The following is a 13,777-nucleotide window of genomic DNA, read 5'->3' as shown; positions in this document are numbered from 1 at the left end:
CAGCTAATGTTTTGTGTTTTTAGTAGAGATGGGGTTTCACCATATTGGCCAGGCTGGTCTTGAACTCCTGACCTCATGTGATCCACCTGCCTCAGCCTCCCAAAGTGCTGGGATTACAGGCGTGAGCCACGTGCCTGGGCCAAAGCCTCTCTTTTCAACCCTTAAAGATAACAGATTCTCACTTATCTCTCCTTGATCTGGGGAAGACCTGGAAGGGGTAAGAGTGTCTCTACATATGCAAATTTTCCCCACAAAAGACAGCTTTACAGGGCCATTTCAAAATATGCCAAAGAAATATATTTTGGGGTAAAAAATTTTTATTTCCTTCAGGGTCTGCTATCTGTCGTGTGATGCTGTACTGGAGTCAGGTTGGAATTTGTTATCTTATTGCCACAAAGAGTCTGTTAGTGTTAGGGCAGTCTATGACGTCTATTTTAATGTGCTGGTTAGTTGTGCCTAAACTCCAAAAGGGAGGGGGCATTTAGAATTTGGAATTTAGTTTTTCTTTCTGGAATCCACTTGGCTACAAGGGAATCCATTAAGTCTGTTGGGGGGCTTGGGATTTTATCTCTTGTTTACACATTAAATGTAACAGATTATATATTCATATGGTTTTAAAATACAAAGTGCTTTGTTCTTTTAATCAAATAAAGTAATAAGAAGCTGCTATGAGGCTGGGTGCTGTGGCTCACACCTGTAATCCCAGCACTTTGGGAGGCCAAGGTAGGTGGATTACCTGAGGTCAGCAGTTCAAGACCAGCTTGGGCAACATAGGGAGACCTCATCTCTACAAAAAATACAAAAATTTGCTGGGAGTGGTGATGCATGGCTGTAGTCCCAGCTCCTTGGAAAGCTGAGGTGGGAGGATCTCTTGAGCCCAGGAATTTGAGGTTACAGTGAGCTATGGTCATGCCGCCACTGCACTCTAGCCTGAGCACAGAACGAGACCTTGTCTCACCGAAAAAAACAAAAACACAAAAAACAAACAAACAACAACAAAAAAAACAAGCCACTCTGGAGTTCCTGCAGAGAGCTTGGTGAGAAGTGAAGCATGGCCACTTCCCCTATGGCCCTCCCAGGAAAGCTGGGGTCCAAGAACAAGCAAGCCTCTGCTCTGCAGGCACCTGGAGCCCTTGCCATGGCTGTGCACCGGCAGGGCCCAGGCCTCGATGCAGAGGAGGACCCCTCTCTCCACTCCACCTCTTTGACCATCAGGCAGCCGCCTCTCTGAGCCCAGACCCAGCTGGCTGCTGGGCCTCCCGGCCTAACCCTGCCTGGCCTAGATGAAGCCTTCAGGATGCAGCCGCTTTGGGTGGCGCCGGTGTGCAGGGTGGGAAGCCTGGCAGCTGCGGGAACACCGTGGAGAGCGCTGTGGGGTGAGGCCTGGAAGGTGGGTCTGCAGACGGACCCGACTCCGCCACCTCTGTTGGCCTGAAACCCAGCAGGACCGGGGCCTGGGGTGACCACTCTGTCCCAGTTGGGTGAGGCCTGCCTCGTTATTGATTACAATGGACCGAGGCCTTAACGGTCCAGAAGGTGAGCAGAGCCCTGATGGATGAAACTGCTAGAAGCCACCAGGCGGGGTTGATCTCCCATCTACCATACCTTCATATCAGAAGAGAAACAGTAGGAGATAAGCCACATTTGGGCAACGGAAAGGCCCACTGGTCTTTGGAAAAATGTACTGGCCCTGTGTAGAAGATCTGTGTACGTCATAGGAAAAACTGCTCTCAACTGACCTCTCCAAAGTTTTAAAAGAACACTTGCTACATCTAGCCCTTCTAGATGTAAGTAGGTTTTGCCAAATTATGATAAAAGAGTCATAAAATCACACATCTTGCAAATGCTCACCTCTTAAAAAAATCATATAAAATGTCTTCTGGGATGACTTTTTGAAATGGATTTGTGAGACCACCTCTGGAAGTGACATCAGGGATGACATGTCCACATTTGTTCAGTGGATAAGAGGACTTGGGGTGGAAGACCTGAGAAGGAGGAGAAGAAGGCTCCATGCTAGACTGATCATATTTAGGGGACATTTTCATATTTTAACCATCGCTTTGTGTGTGTATTTTATTCCTCACTACTGTATACATGGTTGGCAATACTAAGTACTTTTTTTTTTGAAATGTCTGGGCTTTCTTCTAGATGTTCTGAAGTGCCTGATATGTGTTAAAAGTACAGGTAGTAAAATAACACATTTTGTGAATATCTTTTTGTTGAAATTCATATGAAATGTTGTTTTTTAGTGGGGACTGGCCACTAATACAACATTGTGTTTCAGGGGAGGAGGGAGGAGGGGGAAGTGGAAAGAGTCTATGCCCGTGTGCCTGTAGTGAGGCAAGAGTAACTATTGTCCCTTACATCTGTGAGTAGTGTTTTACTTATCTGTGTTTATAGTGTATATAAAGCAGTGGTCCCCAACCTTTTTGGCACAGGGAACTGGCTTTGTGGAAGGCAATTTTTCCATGAATGGGGCAAGGGGGATGGTTTTGGGATGAAACCGTTCCACCTCAGATCATCAGGCATTAGTTGGATTCTCATAAGGAGCATGTAACCCAGATCCTTCACATGTGCAGTTCACAATAGGGTTTGTGCTCCTATGAGATTCTAATACCGCTGCTGTTCTGACAGGAGACGGTGCTCAGATATTCCTGACCTTCAAAGTACATAGGGGTGGTGAGCACTGTAGAAACACAGGCTACCTGTGGAGAGGACTATTGGAGAGGGTGGGACAGACAGCTTAGAGAGAAAGACTTGGGCAGTTGACTTCTATTTCTTCCTACCAATATCTGGATTTTGCTAGAATAGGCAAAAGTAAAGAGAGGAAATGTGTCTGCTTTCTCTGGGATCAGCATATATGAATGACCTCCTCTTCCCAGGCCCAACATGGATTAGTACCTTAATTAAACTTACTGTAGGGTAGGTGGGCTTTTGTGACCTCTCCTGGCTGCACTCTATTCCTACGTACGATTTCCAGCATTGTTTCTAGGGGAGAAGGGGCTCAGTTCTAAAAACCTCAGTTGGAAAAGCTCTTGGAACCAAGCGCATTCCAAAATAGGGTCTTCCTATTTCTAAATTGCCTTGCACCACCTTGAGCTCAGCCTGTCGATTGTAATATTGGAAAGTTTTCTTCATTTTTGCTATTGAAACCATGCATCTTTTTTACTTGCATTTGAATAATAGTGTGATTAGTTCCTATGGGGCACATCTTCATCTATTTTAGTCTCTTAGAGCTGAGAATCCAGGCAAGTCAGCTGAATATGCACACATAGGCACCAAGTTTGCCTTCCAATATGCTCACAAAACTTCTAATGCCCTTCATGGGAGCTTCTGAAAGACACTTAAGGGCTCAGTTAATCCCTTATCCATATGGTAGGCTTAAATCCAGCCTTGAATTTTATAATCCAGGTAAGGTGAATAGAAAGTCATCCTATTCATAACTTTCTATCTTATGCTAATAAAGTGAACTTATAGATACAAAAATCTCATATCTATTTTGTTCAGAATAAGACTGAACAGCTTATGAAAAATCTGGTCAGAGGAATTCCTACCTATTGAATGTAAAATTATGTTGATGGTTAAAACCATATCACAATCTCTACCCACTATCAATTCTCCCTGCAGATATCCTGGTGTATGTTACCTCATTTTCATTCCCACTGCCACTGCCCTGACGTCAGTATTATCACATGCCACTTGAATCATGGCCTGTGTCTTTTGTGATTTCTTGTCACCCCCTGGACTACTGCAATGAGTTTGTTACTATCTTTGCAACCAGTCTCTTCATTGTCTTACATGTTTTGTCAAGTTTAGTTTTCTAAAACATAGCTTTAGTCATGTCACTCTACTGGTCAAACAGATTTGATTATCTCCTATTCCTACTGCCTATAAAATGAATTCCAGACTCCTTAGCCACACCATGGGGAACCATGGGCCATCTTAGATGTCAGAAAGGACTTATAGCATTTGGGTCTGTGTCAGGTTGATGTGGTTTGGCTGTGTCCCCATCCAAATCTCATCTTGAATTGTAGCTCCCATAATTCCCATGTGTTGTGGGAGGGACCTGGCCGGAGGTAATTGAATCGTGGGGGTGGGTCTTTTCCATTGCTGTTCTTGTGATACTGAATACATCTCATGAGATCTGGTGGTTTTATAAAGGGTGGTTCCCCTGCACCCACTGTTTCTTGCCTGCCGCCGTGTAAGATGTGTCTTTGCTCCTCCTTCACTTTTCGCCATGATTGTGAGGCCTCCCCAGCCATATGGAACTGTGAGTCAATTAAACCTCTTTTTCTTTGTAAGTTACCCAGTCTCGGGCATGTCTTTATTAGCAGTGTGAGAACAGACTAATACGTAGGTGATTTAGGGGAAGACTTAAGGAAGCAGAGCTTTGCTCTGAATTGGATCTTATCAGGAAGCAGGGGTAGGTCTATGATGAGGTGTCTTAATCAATTCTATCTAGAAGGAAGGAAGACCAGAGTGAGACTCATGCTGTAATTGATAAAGAAGCAGAAGTCACTCATATTAGCCATAATTTTGGGATCTTTGGTCACTATTATAGTTTGTACAAGGTCCATGTATTTTTCTGTGTTCAGACATGTTATAGAGTGATCTTGTTTTTGTTATGAGCTATTATAGTCACAGTGACCTCTTCTGATATTGACATTATGTAACATTGGTTACTTTCAACAGGAGAACACCAAGTCCTAGCTGTGAGTGCCAGGCCAGTTTTTTATTTTTATTTTTTATCATACTTTAATTTCTGGGATACGTGTGAAGAATGCGCAGGTTTGTTACATAGGTATACACGTGCCACGGTGGTTTGCTACACCCATCAATTCATCATCTATGTTAGGTATTTCTCCTAATGCTATCCCTCCCCTAGCCCCCCACCCCATTACAGGCCCTGGTGTGTGATGTTCCCCTCCCTGTGTCCATGTGTTCTCATTGTTCAACTCCCACTTATGAATGAGAACATGCGGTGTTTGGTTTTCTGTTCCTGTGTTAGTTTTCTGAGAACCATGGTTTCCAGCTTCATCCATGTCTCTGCAAAGGACATGAACTCATCCTTTTTTATGTCTGCATAGTATTCCATGGTGTATATGTGCCACATTTTCTTTATCCAGCCCAACATTGATGGGCATTTGGGTTGGTTCCAAGTCTTTGCTATTGTGAACAATGCTGCAATAAATATATGTGTGCATGTGCCTTTATAGTAGAATGATTTATAATCCTTTGGGTATATACCCGGTAATGGGACTGCTGGGTCAAATGATATTGCTGTTTCTAGATCCTTGAGGAATTGCCACACTGTCTTCCACAATGGTTGAACCAATTTACACTCCCACCAACAGTGTAAAAGTATTCCTATTTCTCCACATCCTCTCCAGCAACTTTTTCCTGACTTTTTAATGATCGCCATTCTAACTGGCATGAGATGGTATCTCATTGTGATTTTGATTTGCATTTCTCTAATGACCAGTGATAGTGAGCTTTTTTTCATATGTTTGTTGGCTGCATAAATGTCTTCTTTTGAGAAGTGTCTGTTCATATGCTTTGCCCACTTTTTGATGAGGTTGTTTTTTTCTGGTAAATTTGTTTAAATTCTTTGTAGATTCTGGTTATTAGCCCTTTGTCAGGTGGATAGATTGCAACAATTTTCTCCCATTCTATAGGTTGGCCAAGCCAGTTTTTGTCTTTCTCTGTATGCAATTAATAATTGGTAAAAAATAAAAGTTGACTAGTTCCTTTTTTACAAAATAGTTTCACTTGGTTTTCTTATCACTGGAACCTAGTACCATCCATGTTCTCCTTTTGGGAGGGCAGGGGATCTGGGGGTTAGACTGCCTGAGTTTAAATTATAACATTTTTCCTCATTAATAGAACATTATTTAACCTCTTGGGGCCTCGTTTCCTCACATATAGCCTGGGGTAGGGGGTAACAATAACTGCTAACTCAGAAGAAGATTAACTGATACAATCCACATAAGAGATCCAGGATAGTGTTTGGAAAGAGACACTGAATACAGTGTAACTCCAACAAGGACAGCAGAGGAAGAAGTGAAGGAAAGTGAGCAGCCAACTCCAGCCTTTACCCCCAACAATAGAGCCTGAGAACCTCTTCTTGATGCATAAGATTCACTAGGAAGGCCCTGGGGCCCAGAAAGTGCTTCTGGTAAACATGCTATACCTGGGGGAATATGTGGTCCCCATCCTGGAGACAAGCCATCTGCATAGCCAACTTCATCACTTCTATGTGAGCTCTAAGAGCCGTATTTTAAAAAGTACATGAAAATGAATGCTAGTCAAACAAATAGTAAATCCAAGAAAGAGGAAGACATAGATACCAGAACAATTGTGAACAAAGAAGACAGTGACATTTTTGGTCAAATATGTGCTTGTTTTTCTGTTTAAATAAGAATCAACAGGATCTAATTAAAATCATGGAGGATTTTAGCACTAGAAGAGGCACAAGGAAGAGACAGGGATATGAACTACAATAAGTTTTTTTCCTTTGTTGTATGAGTGAATGTTGGATATTGATATCAATTCCAGAGATTCATAGAAAAATAAATGTGCTTATTATATGTTTAATTATATGCTAATTATATGTACAAATTAGGATAAATAACACAAAAACATATAAGTATAATACAACAAATAAAAATTTGATCATCAATTTCTGCCTTTACAATAAAAGGCAGAAAAGAAGGGGGAATTTTTCAATAAAAAGTAACAAGCAAAATATTAAGTCCAATAAGTCAGCATTCACAAAAAAGGTATACAGGCTAAATTATCTTATTAGAATAAAAGCTCTTGGATTGCCTAAAAAAAATACAAATCTAGCTATATTTGATTACAAAGAATATCTATAAATCAAGAGTTGAAAACAAAGTTATACACGTAAATGTTAACAAAAGAAGCAATATTAGTATGAGACAAATTGAATTCAAGGTGAAAAACATTCAACACGATAAAAGATATTTATGCAGATGAAATATATAATCCAAAGGAAAATGCGAGTCACAAATCTTTATCAAAATAGATTTGAAATACATACGACAAAAACTATTTGTCTCTAATATAGACTATGGATTTGCCAAATTTTCCTTTTATTTAACTAATTCTCCATAGAAATTAACAGACCAAGTGAACCAAAAAACTCTGTAAAGAAAGGAGGATTTGAATAACAATGCTAAGCATAATTGTATAGACATAAAATGTACCCAATATATGAAAACACATATTCTTTATAAATACTGACTTTAAGAAGAATGACTAAAATCTACTACAAAATTGGCCATGTTCAAGGCCTCAAAGACTCTTGGTAACCTCCAAAAAAAAAAAACCCCAAATCCTAGAAAGCCACAGTCCTTGAGAAAAATGGAGTAAAATTAGAAATTAAGCAATATGAAATTATAAAGTCTGTTTACCTAAAAAATTTTTCTGTTTTTTTTTTTTTTTTTTCCAGTGTCTTGCTCTGTCACCCAGGCTAGAGTACAGTGGCATGACCATGGTTTGCTGTAGCCTTGACCTCCTGGGCTTGAGCAATCATCCCACCTCAGCCTCCCACGTAGGGGGACTACACGTGTGCACCACTAGGCCCAGCTAATTTTTTAATTAAAAAATTTAAACTATCTTTAAAAATGACTATTGGGGAAAAATTAAAACCAAAACTGAAATTACTTTGAGATAAAAGACTAAAAACTTTAAAGCTGGTTGGAATAACAAACTGTTATTGGCATTGTAATCAATCTATGAATTGAATTATTGAATGCTATAGAGAATCTAAAGTAGACCCATGTTTATATAAAAATTCAGTATTTAGGACTTTAACTATGAATGAAAGTATTTCTTTCAAACTAATGTCAAAAGAATAGACAATTTGACAATTTGTATTGAATCAACACAATAAAAATGTAGTGAAGGATGATTTTATACTTTGGGGGTAGAAACTCCTTTTTAAGCAATATACAAATCTCAGAAGCCATAAAGAGAGACCATAGCTTTAAGTACATAAAAATTTTAAAATCTATGATAGAAGATATAATGAAGAATGTTTTAAGTAAATAATAATCTAGGAAAAAATATTTGCCTCAAACATAATGGATAAAGGCTTAATTTCACAAAGAATGTTTATAGGATAATAAGAACATAACAACTCAAAAATTGGCAAATTACTTGAACAAGCAGTTAAAAGAGGAAATAGGAATCAAAATATTCAGTTTCACTAATGATTAGAGAAACACAAATATAGATTTTATTATTTCAGTGGCAAAAATATCAATGGATTGATAATACTTCACATTAGGAAAGGAGCTTTCATTTATTCAACAATGAGCATGATTCAGGTGTGGTAGCACGTGCCTGTAGTCCTGGCTACTTGGGAGGCTGAGGCAGGTGGATCACTTGAGCCAGGAGTTAGAGGCTGCAGTGAGTTATGATCACACCACTGCACTCCAGGCTGGGTGACACAGGGGAGACCCTGTCTCTTAAAAACCCCAAACAGAAAAATCCTCTAAACTGATAAGCACCGATAAGTGTGTGTCAAGCACTATACTAGGTTCTAGGCATGTATTATGAATAAAGCAAATATGGCTCCATGAGCAAATGTGGAAAATAGACAAGCTGACAAAGAACTGTGTAGGATAACTGTGTAGGATTCGAACAATTCCTATGAAGGAACATAGTGTTAGAGGTAGGGTAAGAGAGCATAATGGGACTAGGAAGGCAACATCTCCTTAGCATGATAGGTAGGACCCGACTTTCCAAGAAAATGACATTTGAACTGAAGATAAATGATGAGAAGGAACCAGCCATACTGAGAACCAGAAAGAAAGTTCTAGGCTGAGGCAATGGCATATAGGGTACTCAGCAACCTGAAAGGAAGCTGGTATGTTTGGACTGAAGTGAAAAAAAGAAATGACGAAGTTGAAAAGACAGGCAGGAGCTAGGCAGGTCAAGTGGACCACACAGGCCATGGCACAGAGTCTGCATGTTTTTCAAGCCACAGGGATAACCTGTAGAAGATTTTTGTTTTTCAAAAAGAAATGACTACTCTAGTTGCTGTGTTGTGAATAGATTTGAGAAGGCAAGAGAAGAAATGGAGAAACTACTAAAGATGTTACTGCAGTAGTCCAGATAAGAGTTGGTGGTGGCTCAGCTTAAGTGATGTCAGTGCAGAGAAAAGTACAGGCATGCCTTGTTTTATTGCACTTTGCTTTATTGCACCTCACAGATATTTCATTTTTAAAAATTTTATAAATTATCAGTTTGTGGCAACCCTGTGTTGAGCAAGCCTATTGGTGCCATTTTCCCACTTTGTGTCACAGTGTCACATTTTGGTAATCTGTACAATATTTCAGACCTTTTCATTATAATTACATCTGATTTGGTGATCCATGATCAGTGATCTTTGTTGTTACTATTGTAATTGTTTTGGGGACCCACAAACCCTGCCTACAAATGACAGTGAATTTAATCAATAAATGTTGCGTGTGTTCTAACTGCTCCCCTGACTGGCTGTTCCCCTGTCTATCTCTCTCTCCTCTTTGGATTTTCCTATTACCTGAGACACAACAATACTGAAATTAGGCCAATTAATAACCCTACAATGGCCCGTAAGCATTCAAGTAAAAGGAAATATCACATGTCTTTCATTTTAAATCAAAAGCTAAAAATGACTAAGCTCTGTGCGGAGGCATGTTGAAAACCAAGATAGGACAAAAGCTAGACCTCTTGCATTAGTTAGCCAAGTTGTGAAGCAAAAGAAAAGTTCTCAAAGGAAATTAAAAATGCTACTCCAGTGAACATGTGAATGATAAGAAGGCAAAATAGCTGTATTGCTAATATGGAGAAAGTTCAAGTGGTCTGGATAGAAGATCAGACCAGCCAAAACATTCCCTTAAGCCAAAGCCTAAGCTAGAGCAAGGCCCTGACACTCTTTAATTCTATGAAAGCTGAGAGAGATGAGGAAGCTGTAGAAGAAAAGTTAGAAACTAGCAGAGGTTGGTTCATGAGGTTTAAGGGAAGAAGCCAGCTCCATAATATAAACATGCAATGTGAAGTAGAAAGTGCTGATGTAGAAACTGCAAGATATCCAGAAGATCTAGTTAAGATCATTGATGAAGGTGTGTATACTAAACAACAGATTTTTTTTTTTTTTTTTTTTTTTTGAGACAGAGTCTTGCTCTGTCTCCCAGGGTGGAGTGCAGTGGCGCAATCTCAGCTCACTGCAACCTCCTCCTCCCAGATTCAAGTGATTCTCCTGCCTCAGCCTCCTGAGTAGCTGGGATTACAGGCACCCACCACCATGTCTGGCCAATTTCTTGTATTTTTAGTAGAGACGGTGTTTCACCATGTTGGCCAGGCTTGTCTTGAACTCCTGACCTCAGGTGATCCGCCCACCTCAGCCTCCCAAAGTGCTGAGATTACAGGGGTGAGCCACTGCACCCAGCCTAACAACAGATTTTTATTGTAGATGAAACGGCCTTCTATTGGAAGAAAATGCCATCTAGGACTTTCATAGCTAGACAGGAGAAGTCAATACCTACTTCAAAGGACAGGCTAACTTTTGTTAGGGGCTAATGCAGATGGTGACTTTAAGTTGAAGCCAATGTTCATTTGCCATTCTGAAAATCCTAGGGCCCTTAAAAAAGTATGCTAAATTGTGTGTATGCTCTATGAATGGAACAACAAAGCCTAGATGACAGCACCTCTGTTTACATCATGGTTTACTGAATATTTTAAGCCCAGTAATAAGACCTGCTTAGAAGAAAAGATTCCTTTCAAAATATTGCTGCTCATTGACAATGCACCTAATCACCCATGAAAACAACACTAATCTCCTTGTATATTTTCCAGGCATCTCAAAGTTAGCATATTTAAACTTAAACTTTTGATATTTTTCTTCCCAAACCTTGGTTCTAATACCTATTAGGATATTTGGCAGTATTTCTAAACCAAATATCAAAACCAAGAACCAAGGTTTGGGAAGAAAAATATCAAAAGTTCAAGGGTCAAACATGCTAAGTTTGAGATGCCTGGAAGATATACAAGGAAATTAATGTTTTCATGCTTGCTAATGCAGTCTCCATTCTGCAGCCTATGGATCAAGGAATAAATCTGATGTTCACATCTTATTATTTAAGAAATAGATTTTTAAAGGCTATAGATGGTGATTCTTCTGATTGATCTGGGCAAACTAAATTAAAAACCTTCTAGAAGGGATTTACCATTCTAGATGCCATCAAGAACACTTGTGATTCATGGGAGGAGGTCAAAATATCAACATTAACAGGAATATGGAAGAGGTTGATCCCAGCCCTCATGGATGACATTGATGGACTCAAGATTTCAGTGGAGGAAGTCTTGCAGATGTGGAAATAGCAAGAGAACTAGAATTAGAAGTGGAGCCTGAAGATGTGACTGAATTGTTGCAATCTTGTGATCAAACTTCAACGGATGAGGAGTTGTTTTTTATGGATGAGCAAAGAAAGGGATTTCTTGAGATGGGAACTACTCCTGTTGAAGATGCTGTGAACATTGATTAAATGAGTTGAAATTTAGAATATTGTATAAACCTAGCTGATAAAGTGGTGGCGGGGTTTAAGAGATTGACTTCCATTCTGAATGAAGTTCTACTATGGGTAAAATGCTGTCAAACGGCATTGCATGCTACACAGAAATCTTTCATGAAAGAAAGAGTCAATTGATGTGGCAAACTTCACTGTCGTATTTTAAGAAATTGCCACAGCAACTCTGGCCTTTAGCAACTACCACCCTGATTAGTCAGCAGGTTATCAACAAGAGCCTCCACCAGCAAAAAGATTACAACTCACCAAAGGCTCAGATGTTAGCATTTTTTTTAGCAACAAAGTATTTTTAAATTAAAGTGTACATTTTTCAAGACATAATGCTATTGCACACCTAAGAGACTACAATCTAGTGTAAACCCAACTTTTATATGAATGGAAAACAAAAAAAATTTATGTGACTCACTTTATTGCAATATTTCATTTGCTTTTTTGCAGTGGTCTGGAACCAAACTCACAATATCTCTGACGTATGACTATAACTACATATTGTATGTAAGTTCAATAGGACATATTGATATTGGGGATGAAGAAGGAGGAAGAATCAAGGATGACTCCCAAGTTTCTGACTTGAAGTACTGGAGGTGTAGTGATGCCATGTACTGAGATGGGGGCTACTAGGTGAAAACCAAGGTTTGGGAAGAAAAATATCAAGAGTTTAAGTTAAGTTTACATATTTAGAAAAATATCAAGAGTTTAAGTTTGAGATGGTTTGGAGATATCAAATGGGCAGTTGTACACACTAATTTGGTCTCACTGAGCAGATATGTGGGATATATAAATTTAGGAATTATTAGCATGTAAATATAAAGCCATAAAAGTGGATAAAGTCACTTAAGATGAAATTGCAGGTTTGAGAAGAGGGCCCAGGACCAAATACAGAGGAGCTCTATCATGTAGAGTTCGGGTAGATACGAAAGGACATCCGAGAAGTCGGGCAAATTAAGAGTGTGGTATGGAAAACAGGACAGACATATTTCCGAAAGGAGAAATTAGTCAATTCCTTACTAGTGTTGAAAGTTCAAATGAGAGAAGGACCAGTGACAGTGGCTGTGATCTTGACATAGATGATTTGGGTATGATGATGGGGCTGGAGCTTGATTGAATTGGACTTATGAGTAAATGGAGATATGGGAATAGATTTGGCATTTATCAGTAACTCTTGAATAATTTGAAAATGAGAACAATGAAATGAGGCAGTAACTGGATGAGGCTGCGGAATCAAAAGTTTTCTTAAATTGATCATGTTTGTATGCTGATAGAAATGATCCAGGAGAGAAGGGGAAGACTAGACACAAGGGGATGACAGAAGAAATAAACTTGAGAAAGAATATATGAATAAGTTCCTGAGTATACATAACCAATGCTTAATGATTAGTCAGTGATTAAAAGGAGAGTACTTCTCCTTTTATAATTGAGGAAGCAGTCTTTACATTTTTGTTAAAGGAAGATAGGTACAGATATAGGAAGACTTAAAAGATTTCGTGTTGAGAAGATGAAAGACTTATTTCTCTATTCTCAATGAAGTATGAGGAGATTGTCAGCTGAGAACTGAGAACAAACAAAAAGTACAGGAGAAGAATTCATGAGTGGGCCGGGCATTGTGGCTCACACCTCTAATCCCAGCACTTTGGGAGGCTGAGGCAGGTGGATCACCGAGGTCAGGAGTCTGAGACCAACCTGGGCAACATGGTGAAACCCTGTCTCTACTAAAAATACAAAAAATTAGCCAGATATGATGGCGGGTGCCTGTAATCCCAGCTACTCAGGAGGCTAAGGCAAGAGAATCACTTGAACCTGGGAGATGGAGTTTGCAGTGAGCCGAGATCACGCCGTTACACTCCAGCCTGGGCAACAAGAGCAAACTCTGTCTCAAAAAAATAAAAAATAAAAAAAAGAATTTATTAGTGAAATGGAGTAGAAGAATTCGGTAGGATGAAGCTAGAGTTAATGGACTTTGTTTGAAGCCAGTCTACTTTACCACTCCCTCCTTCTTCATACCTTCCATCCCAAAACACCAGATGTATTATTTTTCCCAAGTTTGATTTACTTGTTCTGGTGCAGACTCAGACAAAGCAGATGGTTGACTTGATCTAAGTTTGAGATTTTTCCAGACATATATGATGGAAGCAGGGAGAAGAGGAAGAAAGGCATTTGTAAGGGAAAGATTTAAAAAATGGACT

At 39.5% G+C, this 13,777-nt stretch overlaps 1 protein-coding gene across 4 annotated transcripts in view; it reads left to right on the top strand.

Annotated features, from left to right (window-relative positions):
* EPSTI1 (epithelial stromal interaction 1) overlaps positions 1-13,777 on the top strand; it is a 103,981-nt gene that overhangs the window by 41,621 nt on the left and 48,583 nt on the right. The gene's annotated exons all lie outside the window — the stretch shown is intronic.

The sequence above is a fragment of the Pan troglodytes genome, chromosome 14, assembly GCF_028858775.2.
Source record: "Pan troglodytes isolate AG18354 chromosome 14, NHGRI_mPanTro3-v2.0_pri, whole genome shotgun sequence".
Taxonomy (NCBI): domain Eukaryota; kingdom Metazoa; phylum Chordata; class Mammalia; order Primates; family Hominidae; genus Pan; species Pan troglodytes.
Note: the sequence above shows the minus strand (reverse complement) of the source record. Positions and strands in the feature narration are given on the sequence as shown.